Source organism: Taudactylus pleione, unplaced genomic scaffold (genome assembly GCF_031769625.1).
Source record: "Taudactylus pleione unplaced genomic scaffold, aTauple2 ptg000040l, whole genome shotgun sequence".
Taxonomy (NCBI): domain Eukaryota; kingdom Metazoa; phylum Chordata; class Amphibia; order Anura; family Myobatrachidae; genus Taudactylus; species Taudactylus pleione.
Window position 1 is genome coordinate 24,674,843 of NW_028284442.1, and position 6,640 is coordinate 24,681,482.

Below are 6,640 nucleotides of genomic sequence, written 5' to 3' on the forward strand. Positions count from 1 at the left end.
CCCCTCCCCTCTATATTGACGCCGCCCCCTTTCCCGATGCCTGAGCCTTTATTCTGTACAGTGACGTGTCAAGTTCCAGGAAGTCTCCGCCCTCAGTTCCAACATCGTCATTGATTCGTTGTAATGAGCGTTATAGATCTAGAACGTCAGCCTAGAGGTGACGAAAGCCAAGGTGGGTGGGGTGTGGAGGCGTTGCATGACGGGATATGTAGTCCGTAGAGCTATCCCAGGTCTCCCCGCGCTCCTGTGAGTTGGCATTTTTCAGGGGCTTTACGCTGTATGAAGCTGGCGGCCAGTTTACTCGACCGGCATACTGGCTGCTGCGGGGATAGAGTAGGCTGGGAAAGGGTCACACGTAGGGCGGGGAATGGAGGCTCCTATTATTGCATGATGTCTATAATAGTAACTGCAGGGTGAGTCACTGGGAAAATAAAATGCCTGGAAGCGGCAGAAAGTGACGGAAAGGTGTGTTCTGTCTACTCGGTGTATACCTGCAGACGTGCTGCTGAATAGGTGCTGGGGAACTAATACTGACAAGCAAATAGATGCAGTTAATAATACTGTTTAAAATAAATGACTTCTCCCCAGCCAGTTGCTGTCATCTGCAGAACTGTGTAATAGTGGTGACTTGGTGAATATGTGAGTCTGGTGTGCTGTGACAGCAGTGCAGCCAAAATCATAGACACATTATTTGGGGTACCAATACCTATTGTGCATATTGCACTCCCTAGTTTATGTTAGAAGTCAATGGTGTGACCATATAAAAAAAAATAGGTCACAGATCTTTGCACCCAATGCACATTGCTTTGCACCCAATGTGCCTCTTATAATCACTGCATTAGAGATGATTAGCAACCATTGATGGGGCACACGGGGTCCTGGGGGGCCTCAAACCGTACACCCTGCACCCATAGTATTACTTACCTCTCCGCAGTCCCACGTCGGAACGGGGGTCCAGCACTGCAAAAACGACTGGAAAATGTCCGCCACGGCCATTTTCCTGGTGACTTGCACATATTCTATAGACTCTGGGCGCACTCTAGTGCCCAGAGTCTATAACTTCGGCACTGGCTGCGCACAGCTCAGTCCACTGCTGGCCACCGGACACAGAGGAGGGGGCCAGTGTCGGAGACTGCACACGGGCCCCCTCCTCTCTAGAAACGCCCCTGTCTGAGATCGATGGGTAATAGTTATTCCACGGAGGTCCAATTTTCGATAACAGCTGCAGTCTGTACATGTTAGATTGGGTGGCAACGATAGTTTCCTCCTGATGGTTAAAAACCATTAATGGGTAGCCTTTCCCGGCCATCCCTATACTGCACTAATTATATTAATAATAGGTTTTTATAAGGATGGTTCAATAAATAAGGTAAAAAGACCTCTCTGCGTAAATTTATTCAACTCGTGAATATATGTATAATCAATAGCATGGCTTGGCATCAGATGCAACGGCGTCAAGCTGGGCTTTCCTTGACATGGTTGTATCTGATGTGACCAGTTTGAAAAGCCCCCTCAGCGGCTGCTGGAAGATAATCTAGCAGCCACCAATCTCAGAGAGATCTACCAGCTACTCAGCATCCCTGCACCCTCCTCCAGTGTCTGCCATGAAGCCGATCACTGCTGATCACAGAGAAGAGCGGCTGCTGTGGAATTGTAAAGTCGCAATGTCCCGATTATCAATGTGGCAATATATAAACAATGTTAAAAATCGCTATTAATGTTATGTGTTTCAAACAAAAAATGATATTTTTTTAGAAAATCGTGTTTGGATAAACTATAGATAGATGTTCTTGACCTAATTCCATCATAAAAAAACGACAATTTCTAAGCGGTTTTTGGAAAAAATATTAGCCAGATAAGTGGTTAAATGGTTCTTTTAGCAATTTTTTTTTGAAGCACAAAAAAAAAATTTACAGAAAGAGATGGCAAGCATAGCAAGTCCAAACAGAAATAAAATATAAATACTATTGTCGAAAACGATTATACATAAAGATTTCACGAGGCAAGATGGCATATTGCAGGCTGTGTGGTGTCACCAGGAACCATACAGCCATGGCTATAAGTTTTGAGAATGACACAAGTATTGGTTTTCACAAAGTTTGCTGCTTCAGTGTTTTTAGACCTTTTTGTCAGATGTTACTATGGTATACTGATGTGAAATTACAAGCATTTCATAAGTGTCAAAGGCTTTTATTGACAATTACATTAAGTTTATGCAAAGAGTCAATATTTGCAGTGTTGACCCTTCTTTTTCAAGACCTCTGCAGTTCGCCCTGGCATTCTGTCAATCAACTTCTGGGCCACATACTGACTGATGGCCGCCCATTCTTGCCTAATGCTTGGAGTTTGTCAGAATTTGTGGGGTTTTGTTTGTCCACCCGTCTCTTGAGGATTGACCACAAGTTCTCAATGGTATTAAGGTCTGGGAAGTTTCCTGGCCATGGACCAAATGTCTATGTTTTTTTCCCCCAAGTCGCTTAGTTATCTCTTTTGCCTTATGGCAAGGTGCTCCATCATGCTGTAAAAGGCATTGTACGTCACCAAACTGCTCTTGGATGGTTGGGAGAAGTTGCTCTTGGAGGATGTTTTGGTACCATTTTTTATTCATGGCTGTGTTCTTAGGCAAAATTGTGAGTGAGCCCACTCCCTTGGCTGAGAAGCAACCCCACACATCAATGGTCTCAGGATGCTTTACTGTTGGCATGACACAGGACTGTTGGTAGCGCTCACCTTTCCTTCTCCGGGCAAGCGTTTTTCCAGATGCCAGAAACAATCTGAAAGGGGATTCATCAGATAAAATAACTTTATCCCAGTCCTCAGCAGTCCATTCCCTGTACCTTTTGCAGAATATCAGTCTGTCCCTGATGTTTTTCCTGGAGAGAAGTGGCTTCTTTGCTGCCCTTCTTGACACCAGACCCTCTTCCAAAAGTCTTTGCATCACTGTGCGTGAAGATACACTCACACCTCCCTGCTGCCATTCCTGAGCAAGCTCTGCACTGGTGGTGCCCAGATCCTGCAGCTGAATCTACTTTAGGAGATGGTCCTGGCACTTGCTGGACGTTCTTGGGCGCCTCTGAAGCCTTCTTCACAACTATTGAAACTCTCTCCTTGAAGTTCTCGATGATCCGATAAATGGTTGATTTAGGTGGAATCTTACTAGCAGCAATATCCTTGCCTGTGAAGCCCTTTTTGTGCAAAGCAATGATGACTGCACGTGTTTCCTTGCAGGTAGCCATGGTTTACAGAGGAAGAACAATGATTTCAAACTCAACCCTCTTAAAGCTTCCAGTCTGTTATTCTAACTTAATCAGCATGACAGAGTGATCTCCAGCCTTGTCCTCGTCAACACTCTCACCTGTGTTAATGAGAATCACTGACATGATGTTAGCTGGTCCTTTTGTGGCAGGGCTGAAATGCAGTGGAAATGTTGCTTTTGGGATTCAGTTCATTGTCATGGCAAAGAGGGACTCTGCAATTGATCACTCTTCATGACATTCTGGAGTATATGCAAATTGCCATCATAAAAACTGAAGCAGCAGACTTTGTGAAACCAATACTCGTGTCATTCTCAAAACTTTTGGCCATGGCTATAGAGTGAGACAATGAGAATCAATAAGAATGCTACTTAGCAATCATAATACACACACCTCACCATTGGAAAATTAAGAAAGGGTCAAGAGGGTAGGAGAATATGGGATCATGATAGTATACTCTTGTTTTATACCAAGTAGTGTGGCCAAAACATCTCCAAATTTGTAGCTTACCTGGACCAGAAAGCAGGTCAATAAAACTTTCCCAAGTTGTGAAAAAAGAATGAACCAGCAACTCTTCACAGGGTAGATTCTGTCCAGTCCATGTGAAATACATGGAAGAGCTTGTCCTTAAATAATGAGAAGGGAGGAGGTGAAGCCTGAGCCCAGACCTTGAGGGGATTTAGTTGACATCCTGGCGGTGAGGATTCCAGCGCTCAGAATCTCTACAGCAGTCAGAATCCCGACTGCTGGCATCCCGACAGTAACTAATAGGGTTCAGCACTAGGGGAGGGTGACGGTTAGTCTGCTGGGGTTATATTTTAGGGTTAGGCTGTGGGAAAGGTGGGTTGGGGAGGTTAGGGCTAGGCTACTTACCTTTAGGTGTCAGGATTCTGACTGCCGGCATCCCATACCCAACCCGACCTGGAGAATACACTTGTGAGCTGCAGCTGGAACGACTAACAACAATTTTCTGCAACCCTTGGGAATACTGTAGAAACAGGAGAGGGCAATAGACCAAGCATCGCCCATTCAGAGAGCAACAGAAAAAATCCCACCAAGTGGTCAATGGTGAATCGCCAGACCTGGGCCCAGAAACGCCTAATAAGAGGAAAGTCCCATAAGCAATATTTCAGGTCAGCCCTGGGGCATCCATACTTAGGGAAAGAGTGATCATTAGTCATTGTGAATTGATAACGCCGATACGGTGAAAGATAAGCTCAATGGTAAATGTTTAAAAAAGTTCAGCATACATGGGTACAGGAAGAAGACATATGGAGGTATCTAGGGAGTGCAGCAAAGCATTGACGATAAATGACGGAAAACGCCTTGTCCACAGGGCAATACCCATAGCAGACGAAGCATGGTCAAAGGCACCTCTCAAAAAAGAATAATGTAGTGAAGTGGCCCAACAGGGAGTGACACTGGTAAAAAGCCGGTCAAGGGGGTTATGCGAGTCATTGTGAGAAAATTTGTCGTGCTAATGTAGTGTTGTGGTTGAAGAAAGGCCATATTATGAGTGCCAAAGACAGGACATCTTTCCAATGACTGGTGAAAGGTCAGGGTTTTATTTATTAGCAGAAATATCTACTAGTTTTTTAACCACCTAACTGACGTGGTCCTATGGGATGCGAACACAGCCAGCTGTGCTTCAGCTGACAAGGTGCGACCGCACCACTCTGCTGTGTTTTTGAAGAGGAAATTTGTTCTACACATGTGCAGAATGGATCTCCTCTCACTCCCCGGACTCTCCTGCGGAACCGGCAATTTCTGACCGGTTTTGATGGAAAAATCGTCAGTTAAGTGGTTAATTGTGCGGATGCTCCCTACAGCCCAAAGCATGCTCATTGCCAATCCGACATGACATCCCTCAAAGTAAGAGTAATGCATATCAGCAACAATGTGTGTGTGGGGGGGGGGGGGGGGGGGAGTTTGACCATAGTATGTACCCCGTGAATAGATATAATATATATAAAAATGGCATTTTAAAGCCCTACAATATCATTAGATAAATGAATAACAATAAAATGACTTTCAGTAAATGTTGCCTGGGAAGAGTATTTAAGTAAGTCTTTCCAAAAGAAGAAGGGAGTTCTATGAAGCACCAGTTACATGGTAGCCCTATGAGTCAATGCCACACACTGAATTTTTGGAGCATGATATGAGCTTCTGCTGACACATAACCATCTGCAGACATATCCCTTTCAGCCTGCTATTGTATCATTAGAGCAGGGCAGTTTGCCTTCATCAGTAGTGTGACTATTCACAGGTGCAGCCTATCTAGAACGATGAGTACACATAGGAAAAGTTTTAAGGCAGTACTGCCTAGGGATATGATATTCTCCCTGTTGAGGTTGCTTCTACCTTCACCCAGCTGCCTAGAAAACTCTGGCCTGCACTGACGAGGCCAAAGCGTACTGAAATGGATCTGGTGACTGTTCTATGTTAGTAAAAACCGGCATATTTATCATTTGTAGGGTTGCAACTTCATATGAAGTTGAAACCCTACAGGTGATATATATGCGGATTTTGCATTCGGAAAGCCCATCGATGTTGATCGATTTAAAATCAATCTAAATCGACATTTAGTAAATTTACTCCCGAGTTGACAGTGATAATGTTAACACCAGAAGGTAAACATTCACAATGTTGACAAGGTAAAAAAGTTGACATCGTTAGTATCGAAACCTGGAAAACGTTGACATTAATAATGTTAACATATTTATTACGCTTAAGGTTAGCCTCAACCAGTACAGCTCAAAGCTTACCCAGTTTAAAACTACTATCACCACTGTATCAGGGGCTGTTATTTTATTGCAGACCCAATGAATGAATGCACATGGCCTCCTGATGCTATCTGAGCATTTCAGCATCTTAACAAAGAATAATAAAAAAAAACTTTTCAACTACTCCATTCTTGCAAATTAAAATTTATTTCATGCTTTCAAGTCTTCCTTGAGTGTTCTCCCAAAACTGTAATCTAGCTAACAAAATCTATTCTATTGGGATTGAGAAGTCCTATCCACATGGTTGGATGGCTAGTGCAAACTGTCACATACGTAGAGATTTGAGGCTGTGTTCCCGGGCTGGGTCCTGGATCAGGATTGGTAGACTCAACTGCACGCTGGAAACGACTAGGTTGAATGTAATTTCTGCGCATAGGTTTGGGTACTGGGTTGGTCCGGGGAGGAACTGGACTCCAAGGGTATATGTTGGAGGGCAGCCGGATACCGGGTAGGACCGGTAGGTGACTGGTCTCCAAGGGTATATGTTGGAGGTCGGTTGGATACCGGGTAGGATCGTGGGTAACTGGACTCCAAGGATATATATTGGAGGACGGCTGGATACCGGGTAGTCCAGTACCCACCGGTCCTACCCGGTTTCCAGCC